The 12,032-nt window shown below is 48.3% G+C and overlaps 1 pseudogene across 1 annotated transcript; it reads left to right on the top strand.

Moving 5' to 3' along the window:
• The first annotated feature begins 725 nt into the window (after positions 1–725).
• LOC101408189 (sialic acid-binding Ig-like lectin 8) lies at positions 726–11,575 on the top strand (annotated as a pseudogene). The gene is made up of 6 exons (XR_015549430.1): positions 726–1,197; positions 1,407–1,685; positions 2,756–2,944; positions 3,666–3,762; positions 4,097–4,193; positions 10,016–11,575. The product of XR_015549430.1 is annotated as a sialic acid-binding Ig-like lectin 8 (transcript).
• The last annotated feature ends 457 nt before the right edge of the window (positions 11,576–12,032 follow it).

The following is a 12,032-nucleotide window of genomic DNA, read 5'->3' as shown; positions in this document are numbered from 1 at the left end:
GAGAATCACAGCCTCAGTTTCCCAGGCGTCCTGTGGGCTGAGATCCCCTTGACGTATGCGGCTTGCGCTAACACACGGAATCCTGGCCTCTACCGTCTGAGTGTCCCCTCTGCCCGTCCTCCTGAGACACAACCTCCAACCTGCAGGGAGGGCGACACCCCACACTGCCTGTGTGTCCCCCATTGCAACCCCTGTCAGAGGGAGTTCCAGGTGCCCAGACACCTATTGTCTCCCCACTGGGCAGTGACTCAGGGCTGCGTCCAGGGCTGGTGTATGACCTCATGAGCAGAATGGGGATGCCCACTATGTGGATGCTGAGAGAAGGAAGTCAGTTGGTCTCCCTTATACCTTGGTTCCCTGAGTCCCACCCCTGGCTGGAATGACCTCCACAGACAGACTCAGGGGTTCTGTCCAGAAGGCACCAATTTTCACTTGGCAGAAAATGATCAGTGTGGGAAATGGGATCCACAAGGAGGCAAGAGACGGGGATCACGCCCTGGATGGAGTGTGATTTTGGGTGAGGCTCTCATCATTCTGAGCAGGGTCCCAGGAGTGGACGTGGGAGGTCGATGGTTGACTGCAAGGGCTGTCCCTGCCCCAACGGTGTCTGGATGTGAAGTTCCTCCTCTGAGCAGGGTCACTGTTCTGACCTCACTCTCATCTTCCTATTGAGCTTCCTCTAAATCTGCAACTTTTAGTTCCTGAGAAAGAATCTTAAGAAATGGACTTTCTCGGGGAACCTGGCACCGCCAAGCCCAGACATGCTGCTGCTGCTGCTTCTGGCCCTGCTCTGGTGGAGGGAGGGGGCTGAGGGCCAGAAAGAGTTGGAGAAGTATTACTGGCTGCAAGTGCAGGAGTCAATGACGGTGCAGGAGGGCCTGTGTGTGTTTGTGCCCTGCAATTTCTCCGACCACTGGATTGGTTGGACTGACCCTACCCCACCTCACGGCTACTGGTTCCGGGAAGGGGCCAAAACAGACCGAGCTGCATTAGTGGCCACAAACAACCCATATCGAGAAGTGCAGGAGGAGACTCGGGGCCGATTCCGCCTCCTTGGGGACCCCTGGAGATACAACTGCTCCTTGGACATCAGAGACGCCAGGAGGACAGATGATGGAAAATACTATTTTCGAGTGGAGAGAGGAAGTTTTGTGAAATATTCTTACACAAGTAACCAGCTCTCTGTGCATGTGACAGGTAAGACGCTGGCTCCCGGAATCGCCACAGGGAAATGACATGGGAGTCCTGGGGCAGAGCAGGGAGGCGACTCTCTATCCTGTGAGGTGGTTGAGGGTAAAACAGGTTTGCGCTCAGAGGGAGGAGCTGGGTCAAAGCCTAAGTCTTCTCTCAGGGCCGCTCCTCAGACCGTCCCTCCTGATCCCTGTGTCTCCCTCTCTCCTCACCAGCCCTGACCCACACACCAGACATCCTCATCCCGGAGACCCTGGAGTCTGGCCGCCCCAGGAACCTGACCTGCTCTGTGCCCTGGGCTTGTGAGGGGGGCACACCCCCCATCTTCTCCTGGACATCAGCTGCCCTTACCTCCCTGGGCCCCAGGACTATCCTCTCCTCAGTGCTCACCCTCACCCCACAGCCCCAGGACCACGGCACCAGCCTCACCTGTTAGGTGAAGTTCCCTGCAGCTGGTGTGACTATGGAAAGGACCATGCAGCTCAACGTCACCTGTGAGTGCTGGGCCAGGACGCCCGGGTCCCTGATGTGGTCCCGTGGGCAGTGGGGATGGGGGAGTCAGGGTCTCAGACACTGGTGGTAGATTCCAGAGTCCAGGCTGGGAGGGGATCAAGCGGTCGCCCACCTCCACTTTCCCCTTCCGATGAGGCTCCTGGGGCCAGAGGCCTATGTCCACCCAGCCCTCACCACTGATGCGGGGCCACCTTGTCTTTCTGTTCCTGACTTTCCACAGAACTTGACCGTCACTGTCTTCCAAGGAAACAGCGCAGGTAGGAAGGAGCTGTGAGCAGCTGTCCCCATCGCCCCCTCACTCCCCTCAGCCTTGTCCAACCCTCCTCTCAGCTCCACAAGGAGAACAGGGCAACATTCACACAGCAGAGCCCACCTCTTGAGGCCTCTTATCACCCATCTGCTGAGGACTCCTCCAGGTTCATCTTTTTATTTTCTCTGACAATTGCTTAAGCATTTTTGAAGAGGTAATATATTCATATGTCAAAAATTCAAAATACACAGCAGAATCTGTCCTCAGATGCCCAGTCCCCTCCCAGGAAGTGACCTGTGTCCACAGGCTGCTCTGAGCCTTGGTTTGTTCGGCTAAAGGATCTCAGGAGTCCTTTGACATCAGTAGTGTAGACAGTCCTCATCTGCTCCGTGACTGTGCAGTATTCCATGGTCTGGGTGGATCTCATTCTGTACACATCTTCCCCTAGTGGAAAACCATGGCATTCACTTTATTCTACTAACAGAAACACTGCAACAAATACTCTTGTTTCTGCTTTCACAAGTGTGCGTGCGTGTGTGTGTGTGTATGTCTGTGGGATAAGTTCCCAAAGGCAAAAAATAGCTGCTTCATATGTTCTTTCTAATTTTGAGAGATATGGACAAGTTGCTCTTCACGGAGGGTGGACAAGTTTACATTCCACCAGTGAGGGGTCAAAGTGTGCATTTTCCTGCACTTCAAATTATGTCTGCGTGTCTGTCCTTCTCATCAGTTCTGCTTCTGCATCCTTTTTCTTTCTCTTCATTTCTTTGCCTCTCTGACCCTCTGTCTCTTCTTCTCCAGCACCCACAGCCCTGAAGAACGGGTCATCTCTTTCAGTCCTGGAGGGCCAGTCCCTGCATCTGGTCTGTGTTGTCGACATCAACCCCCCAGCCAGGCTGAGCTGGGCCCATGGAAGCCAGACCCTGAGCCCCTCACAGCCCTTCAACCCTGGGGTCCTGGATTTGCCCCGAGTGGAGTCGAGGCATGAAGGTAAATTCACCTGCCAAGCTCAGCACCCTCGGGGCTCCCTGCACGTCTCCCTGAGCCTCTCTCTGCAGAGTGAGTGCACCGGTGGATGGGGGAGGGGCTGGAGGAGGAGGACAGCACCCACCCCACCCCACAGTCCAGCCAGAAGCCCACTGAGCTTCAGAGGGGAGCTCAGCTCTGATTTGTGCTGGGTTGTGAGGCCTGGAAATTCCCTGGGACACAGAGGGTCACTGTTGTCTTCCTGCCAGGCCAGGGCTGTGGGGTGGGGCGAGGGCTGGAGTGGGAGCCAGGGTAGGAAGTGGGTCTTGGAGGAGAGGGGCTGGGGCCTGGAAAGGTGTGTCTGCGGACACAAGACCCTTTCTTTGGGGGTTGGGACGAGTGTCAGTTGAGTGAGTTTCTCCTCTTCACCATAAAACTTAAGGAGAACGGAAAATCCTCAGGAATCAAGAGCAATAATATTGCAATAGAGTATTTAAAAAAGTATTTTAAAAATACAAAATAAACTCCACAAAGAACAAAATGACAACATTTTAATTAAAGACAGGCTGCAACTCAGCTCATGTACGCCTTACTCTCCTCACCCTAACCTGCACCTGCAGCCCCTGAGCCTGTTCTTGCTCATGGCAAAGTGGTCTGAACACAGACGTGTGGGGTCCTACAGGGAGTGGGAGGAGAAGAGACCGAGTTCTCAGAGGGGAATCGCTAATAACCTAATCCTCTGCAGGAAAAGCGTGGCCTTTATCAGGAGTGGTGCTGGGGGCTGTGGGGGGAGCAGGTGCTACAGCCCTGCTCTTCCTGTCCTTCTGCGTCATCGTCATCATGTGAGCAGGGACCTGGGGAGGGAGGGAGAGCCCTGGGGTGGGATGGACAGGCAGGCACGGATCCCTGAAAACAGAACTGGGGGATGGGTGGGTCCAGAGCCTGAATCAAGGGCAGGAAGGAGGTCCCAGCACCTGGGTGAGTCTGACACAAATCCTAGGCCCCACGGTCCAGGAGGGGGGAGCCTGTTCTCAACCATGGGGTGTCTGGGACAGGACCGCCCCTCTCCCACCTCAGTCACCCCTCCAGCCCCTAAGAGAGAACAGAGGAGGGGTCAGTCTGCCCACGGCACCCTGAGCTGGCCAGACTGAAAGGCTCTCTGGTCTCTTCACTCAGAGTGAGGTCCCGAAGGAAGAAAGCGGCTAGACCAGCAGAGGATGTGGGTGACGCGGGCATGGAGTGTGCAAACACTGTCATGGGGTCAGTCTCTCAGGTGAGTTACTTGGACTTCTCTCCATCCAGCATTGTGCCTGGACACCTCTCCCAGGGTGACTCCCTGGATTATCCCGCTCAGTATGGCCAAAGTTCCTCTCCTTATCTCCTCCTCATCATCCCTTCAAGTCGGATCCTCATCTTGCTGACAGCATGACAGCCCCTCCTCTTCCCTTCAGGCCAGGCATGGAGGAGTCACCTTCTCTCTATCCTCCCTTTCTTCTGCTACAGCCAAAAATTCACCACGTCTTGTCTACTTTCCTCCTAGAAACAGCTAGCACCAGTCTCCCTCTCTCCATCTTTTTTTTTTTTTTTTTTTTGTGTGTGAGGAGATCAGCCCTGTGCTAACATCTGCCAATCCTCCTCTTTTTTTTGCTGAGGAAGACGGCCCTGGGCTAACATCTGTGCCAATCTTCCTCCACTTTATATGGGACGCCGCCACAGCATGGCTTGCCAAGCAGTGCGTCGGTGCGCGCCCGGGATCCGAACCAGCGAACCCAGGGCGGCCGCAGCGGAGCGCGCGCACTTAACCGCTTGCCCCACCGGGCCGGCCCCTCCCTCTCTCCATCTTGACCCCCGTCATTGCTCAGGCTTTAGGATATCTTTCCTGGACCCCTCATCTCCCTTCCCCTCATCTCCCTTGCCCTAAACAGAGTGATCATCTAAAAGCCATCATTGTTCAGTTCATCTGAGTTTGAACATCTGTTTGCCCCAATCATCTACAGCAGAGGCCGGCAAAGTTTTTCTATCAAGGGCCAGAGAATAAAGATTTTTGGCTTTTTGGGCCATAGAATCTGTGTTGCAACCACTTAACTCGGCTTTTGCAGCATGAATGCAGCCTTAGACCATAAATAAATGAATGAGCATGACTATGTTCCCATAAAACTTTATGTACAAACACAGGCTGTGGGCTGGATTTGACACAGGGCTGTATGTAGTTTGCTGACCCCTGACCTAGAGAATGAAGATCCAACTCCTCGGCCCACAGCCCTGCGTATTCTGGCCTCTTAGCACCTACATCTCCAGAAGGCCCGGGGTTAGGGTGAGGAGAGTGAGGCACTAGTTTGAGACACAAAACTTAGAAACGTGTCCAAAATCTCAGCAATCGAGGTACTACTTTAATGCAGTAATTTTCAAAAATCAGAATTAATGAAAAAAATCCACGATGAGTGAAATATCAAAAATCTAAATAATGGTAGGATGAGTATAAGGAAGTTAGTTAATAATAATATAAGATCATAACGTGGTCAAGAGACATTGTCACACGTGGCAGCATTCTCAGTTGAAAACGAGAGAGACAGAGAAGGAGATTTTGAAAATATTCTGCCTGTGTTTGCTTCCAGTAAACGCATGAAATTAAAATTGTAATAAATTCTCATTCGGGTCCACATAAAACCTTTGAAACTTACAATAATGTTTTAATACGCATTTTCAGGTTTTCTGTAATATTTCAATCATTTTAATATTTTGAGAAAATTGACCATTAAAATACATAAAATCTCCTATATGGGGGCACACATTTTTTTCCTCTGCCTCAGGCTCCAGTTATTCCAGAAGGGTACCCTTACTAATCCTGGGTTATTTAAAGTATTGAATTTTGTTCTGCATGGGATTTTTTGCATTCATTTTGATTTAAAAAATCTTGTATTCAAATACTGTTAATCTCAATTACTGAGGATTTTGGCTCCCATTTTAATTTTTCATTTTGGGCGAGACCCTCACTTGCCTCACCCTGATCCCAGCCCCACTGTCCAGGCCACTTCATCTACTCCCCCCACCTCCCACTCACACTCCAACCACACTGAACTTTTCATCGTCATCAACCAGAACAAGGTTACTTGTGCCTCTGGGTGTCTGCATGGGCTGTTCCACCTCTAAAGCTCTTCCCTCCCCCTTTCCACTCATTCATTCCTGTTCATCCTCCATGCTCCGATGGACATGTCACACTTTTCACTTATTTATTGCATTTGGAGTGTGACTGGGGGCTTTTGGAAAGTTTTGACAGCAGGGTAACATGCATCTTTTCATTCATTAATTCCTCCAGGAAATGTTATTGAGCACCTACTGAGTGACGAGCACTGTAGGTGGCAGAGACCCATCATGAAAAATATCTAAAATCTTGGCTCAAAGAAGTTGTTTTCTAGACAGAGGGTGATAATCAAACTAGTAAAAAAAAAAAAAAAAACAAGCTGACAACAAATAAGTGAATAGAATGTGCAAGATAGACGTGTGCTTTGGGGAAAATGCAGGGTACAGAGAAGAGACAGTGTTGAGGAGATGGCTTGTGGAGTGCTCTTGGGATTTATTTATTTCTTGTAGTGAAAATTTCATAACAAATTTACCATCATAACGATTCTTAAGTGCACAGTTGTGAAACACATCTCTAGAACATTTCCATCTTGCAAAACTGAAACTCTGTACTTGTTGACTACCAACTTCCCCCACCACCCCAGCCCCTGAAACCACCCTTCTACTTTCTGTCTCCATGGGCTTGACTACTCTAGACACCCCATATTAGTGGAATTATGCAGTATTTGTCTTTCTGTGACTGGTTTATGTCACTTAGCATACTGTCCTCAAGGTTCATCTATGTTGCAGCATGTGACAGGATTTCCTTCATTTTAAATATCCCAATAGATTGAATAATATCCCAATCTATGTATACACCACATTTTCTTTATCCATCCATCCGTCACTGGATATTGGAGTTGCTTCCACTTCTTGGCTACTGTGAATAATGTTGCAGGGAACGTGAGTGTGCAAACATCTCTTGGAGGTTCTGCTTTGAGTTCATTTGGATAATACTCCTAAGTGGAATTGCTGAATCATATGGCAATTTCATTTTTAATATTTTGAGAAACCTCAGTACTGTTTTCCCTAGTGGCTGCACCATTTTACATTTCCAGCAACAGTGCACAAGGGTTCAAATTTCTCCACATCCTCACCAACACATTTTTTTTATAGTTGTCATTCTAATGAGTGTGAGGTGATATCTCATTGTAGTTTTGATTTGCACTTCTCCAATGATTAGTGATGTTGAGTATCTTTCCAAATGCTTATTGGCCATTTGTATATATTCTTTGGGGAAATGTCTAATTCAAGTTCTGCGCTCATTTTTTAACGGGTGTATTTTTGTGGTTGTTGTTGATTTGTGGGAGTTCTTTATATATTCTGGATGTTAACCCCTTATCTGTTACATGATTTGCAGATATTCTCTCCCATTCCGTAGGTTGGCTTGTGGTTTTGTTAGTGATGTTTGCACAAAGGCATTAAGGAGGATCAAGAGTTTGCAATTTGACTGTGTGATCCAAGAGCCCACCAGGCAAAGGGAACAGCAGGTGAAAACAGTCAGACACAGGAGGCTGACCAGTGAGTGAGGAGCAGGAAGGACGTCCATGTGATCAGACAGAGGGAGGCAGGGCCAACAAGAAGGAAATGAGTTTGGGGAGGTCAGCGTGTGTGTACATCACGTCTGCACACACAGGACACTGTGGGCATCTGGAGACTTTTGGGCAGAAGAGGAACCTGATCCCCTTTTCATTTTCACAGGATCCCTCTGGCTGCTGTGCACAGAGAGACTGTGTGTATCAGAGAAGTTAGAAAAGGGACTGGTGAAACATTTCAGGCAGGAGATGATGGTGGCTGCAGCCAGGATGGCATGAGAGTGCGGCTTGATAGGATTCTGGGTGAATTCTGAAGTTACGGCTACTGAGAGTTGCTAATGGATTGGGAGTGTGGTGTGAGCGACAGAAAGGGGTCAAGGATGACTCCTAGATTTCTCACTGAGCAGCCGGAAAAATGCAGGCACCAATCACTGTGGTTGAGATGATTGGAGGAAGAGATTTGGGGGAGAAAAGGAGAAGTTCAGTGTGAATATGTTGAGTTTTCTGTTTGTTTTGACAGGGAATGGGCATTTCAAGTATACCATTGGATCAAATTCTTTCCAGAGAGGAGGAGATGGGGGTACGGATTTGGGAGTCATCAACCTATTAGATGAGATGAAGCCAGTGTAGTGGATGAGATCACGAAACAAAGTTGAAGAAGGAAAGAGTCCGGGGCTGCTCTGATATTTAGGGGCAGGGAGATGGGGAGCATCCAGCAAGGGGGCTTCCAGCGACGTTAATGGACCCAGAAAGTGTGATGTCTTGTAATTAAGTCTAAAGGGGCTTTCCTTTAGGGCAGGTGTGCAGTCAGGTCACCTGCTGCTGCAAAGTCCAGAGAGGTGAGGACTGAAAGATGGATATTTGGATTTCACCAGCAGAGGTCACTGGGGTGCTTGATAACAGCAGTGTCGGGAAGTGGTTGTGTGTGTGTGTGTGTGTGTGTGTGTGTGAATCTTAATTTGAATAATGAAGAGAATGGGAGGGGCAAAAATAATAACTATTCTGGTGAAGTGTTCTCTTATCAAGAGGAGCAGCAAAGAAGGATGCTCCTCAGGCAGCACTTGTCACTCTCCTCCATGTGAGTCTGTGTTACTTTCTTGTTGCTGCTGTCATGAATCACCACAACTTCATTGGCTTCCAAAAACATCAATTTATTGTCTTACAGTTCTGGAGGTCACAAGTCCAAACTGGGTTTCACTGGACTAAAATGAAGGCATTGGCAGGCGGGGCTGAGTTCCTTCTGGAGGCTCTGGGGGAAAATGCCTTTTCTTACCTTTTACAGCCTCTAGAGGGTGCCTGCCTTCCTTGGTTCTTGGCTCCTTCCTCCATCTTCAAGGCCAGAAGCACAGTGTCTTCAAATCTCTCTCTGCCTTCTCCTTTTGCTTGTCAAAGCCCTTGTGGTTATATGGGGCTCTCTCAAATAATTCAGGAGAATCTCCACATCTCAATGTCCGTAATTTAATTCCATCTGCAAAGTCCTTTTTGCCATGTAAGGTAACACATTCAGAGTTTCCTGGGGATTAGGGCTTGGACACATTTAGAGGCTGTTATTCATCCTATCGCAGGGAAATAATTTCTTTGACTGCTTGTCCTCCCACCAAACTGTGAGCTTCCCAATGGCAGGTGTCATGCCTTCATCAAGGCCCTGTAATCCTCTCTCACTTACCCAGTTCCTGTCCATCATATTATAACTCACAATTAGATATTTATTTGCTTAACTCATATTTTGCTGCATCCCTCAATTAAAGAGTAAGCTGCAAGATGTCAGGGTCTGTGTCTGCTATGTCCACCAGAGAACATCCAGCACCCAGCTCAGGGCCTCACACAGAGGGGGCCTCGGGCTTTGAGGTCAGCAGGAACTTGATTGGATCCTCGTTTTCCTCAGGGGCCTTTTTTTTTCTAGTGAGGAAGATCAGCCCTGAGCTAACATCTGATGCCAGTCCTCCTCTTTTTGCTGAGGAAGATTGGCCCTGGGCTAACGTCCGTGCCCATCTTCCTCTACTTTATATGTGGGACGCCAGCCACGGCATGGCTTGTTAAGTGGTGCATAGGTCCGTGCCGGGGATCTGAACCTGCATACCCAGGGGTGCCAAGCAGAGTGCCTGAATTTAACTGCTATGCTACCAGGCTGGTCCCTTCCTCAGGGACTTTGAGCATGCTGCTTACCTTGATCATTGCAGTTTTCATATGTATAAAATGGAGACAATGATAATATCTTCCTTATGGGGTTGTTGTGGGAAGTTCATGAGAACAGCAAGCACCCAATAAGGTGTTCTCTAAAGATTAAATATTCAAGGAAAGCATGAATAAAGGACATGTCAAGAAAAATGCATGTGGGATAAATAGATGAAGGAATACATGGGCTTCCCTCCTGGACACTTGCTGTCTTATCCTGTCCTTATTGTTCTGCTCTGACTCCCTTCTCTCTCCCTCCACTCAGGGTCCCCTGATTGAATCCCAGAAGGGAAGCTTCCCAGATCACCCTCCCCCAGATGTGGCTGCCCCCTGCTCAGGGGAGGACGAAGAGCTCCATTATGCATCTTTCAGCTATTGTGGCATGAAGCCTCGGGACCCACAGGAACAGGAGGCCACTGGTAGTGAGTACTCAGAGATCAAGATCCACAAGTGAGAAACTGCAGAGACTCAGCCCTGGCTTGAGGGATCATGGCTCCTGTGGTTCAAATAAAAGTCCTGGGCTGATTGCTGTAGAGTTAAAAATCCCTCTAAAGAGTGTAAAGAGAACAGACTTTGGAACCAAAGAGTTTTGAGTTTGAGTCCACACTCTGCCTCTTGACTAAGTAAGTGACAGACCAACTCCTACCTCTCTGCCTCAGTTTCCTGCTCTGTGAAACCTGGATGAGAAGCCCCACCTGCAAGTTCATAGTGAGAATTCTGGGAGTCAAATTCTATCACAGCACCTGCCACAAAGTGTATGCTGAACACGTGCTGAACCCTGATGCTTTGAACAGAAAAGTCCTGCTTGGAATTTCTCCTGACTCTGGAGGGGACCAGTGTCAGATCTCAGATCTTGCACACAGGTCCCTTCTCCGGGAATGTCCTCCCACCAGGCCTTCATCTGCCTCTGTCTTTGAAAGCCGAGCTCCGGAGGTGAACTTCCGGGTTGAGATGGGAAAGCCAGGCAGCAGCTCATGGTCTCCCCTATAGAGACAGATCAAATGAGTGAGGAGGTTCCCAAATGCTCACATGACCATCTGATGAATGAAACAACATGATCCCCAAATTCTCCTACAGCACCCAGACGAAGACAGGAATAGATCACAGCAGTCACTTCATGAACTAGCTTCTATGGAAAGAAATCAAAGCATTGGATGAAGCTTTAAAAATTCCCTACAGATGGACCCCTGCCCCTTTATAACAGCAGCAAGAAACATAAGACACCAAGGAACATTTTTAAAATTGAAACAGGCAATACCTCCACACTGAAAAATACAGAATATTGCTGACAGAAATTTAAAAAGATCCACATGAATGAAGAAATATACCATGTTCATGGATGGGAAGACACAATATTGTTGAGAGGTCCATTTTCTCCATATTGATTTCAAGTTACCCAGTCAGCAGACATAAAGCTAGAGTCATCAAGAGAGTGTGGTGTGGACAGAACAGAGTCCATAAACGGACCCACACACTATAGAGAATCCACTGAACTACACCCAGTCTATTCATCTAGGAAAGGAAGGACTTAGCAATTTGGTAGAACAAGTGGATTAAGGTTTGGAAAAAATGAACCTTATCAATGATACATTTGGTTTATATAATTTGAATCATGCAGTTTGTACTCATGTGTTTTTTTTCATTCAGTATTGGTGTTTTTGAGATTCATCCATGCTGTTGTGAGTATGAGTATTTTGTTCCTTTATTGTTGAGTAAGATTCCAGTATATAACACTTGGTTTACCCCTTTTTCTGTTGATGCACATTTGGTTTGCTTCCATTTTTTGACTATTACGTATAAAGCTTCTGTGAATGTATTTGCACAAGACTGAGTCCAGGCTTGTTTTCATTTCTCTCAAGGGTTGGGGGGGGGCCCGAGATGGAGACAATGAGGTCAGAGTCTCATGTTGGGAGCTCGAGGGTCTCTGGGACTCCCCATGGAGACCAGCGTCCAGCAGGCAGCTGGAGAGATGGGTGGTCTGGAGCTCAAGAGGAAGGTAGGGACTGGAGATGGACAGTGGGAACATCAGGGGTACAATAGTGCTGATAACGTTTGCCGTCTGTTGTGGGTTGTATTGTGTCCCCCCAAAAATGATATATTGACGTTCACAAGCTTGGTACCTGTGAGTGTGATTTTATTTTGAGATGGGTCTTTGCAGATGTAATCAAGTTAATATGAGGTCAGACTGCATTGGTGGACCCTAAATCCAGTGACTGTTGTCCTTATACAAAAGGGGAAATTTGGACACAGACACATGTAAGGAAGAAGGTCATGTGACAACA

This window comes from Ceratotherium simum, chromosome 33 (genome assembly GCF_057802395.1).
Source record: "Ceratotherium simum simum isolate JZ-2026a chromosome 33, ASM5780239v1, whole genome shotgun sequence".
NCBI classification, from domain to species: domain Eukaryota; kingdom Metazoa; phylum Chordata; class Mammalia; order Perissodactyla; family Rhinocerotidae; genus Ceratotherium; species Ceratotherium simum.
Note: the sequence above shows the minus strand (reverse complement) of the source record. Positions and strands in the feature narration are given on the sequence as shown.